Below are 494 nucleotides of genomic sequence, written 5' to 3' on the forward strand. Positions count from 1 at the left end.
CATTGTTACCTTTAGTCTCCATTTCATAGAGGTGTTCCCCAGGGTTCAGTTTTACCAACTAAGCTTCCTTAATTCATTCGTGACGTTCTTCGGCCTTCTTTCTCGAAGTGGAGCCAGGTAATGTGTAATCTTGTTTGGAGTTGGATTTTGAGATACGTCCGAAAAGAATTATTTTGAGAAGTGTCTGAAAAGTAAGTCTGTATTCAGTTAGAGGCAGATAACTTCATAACATTGTAATTTTTTCCACTTTATTTTTTTAAACCTAAACCCAAATGTAATTTTTTTGTAGAACTTTTATTTCCATAAACCTATCGTTAAAATATCAGCTAAAAAATAAGAAAAAAAAAACTAGGGTTTCTGTTCACCTATTATTTTCTCATCCTTTTCGTACCCAATAGTCAAATTGTCTGTATTGGATTCACTATTGAAGCTTGTTATTAGTTGTTTTCTTCATTAACTGGATTCAATGGAAATGAATTCGTCTTTTCAACGCG

This window comes from Palaemon carinicauda, chromosome 21 (assembly GCF_036898095.1).
Source record: "Palaemon carinicauda isolate YSFRI2023 chromosome 21, ASM3689809v2, whole genome shotgun sequence".
In the NCBI taxonomy this organism is placed as follows: Eukaryota; Metazoa; Arthropoda; class Malacostraca; order Decapoda; family Palaemonidae; genus Palaemon; species Palaemon carinicauda.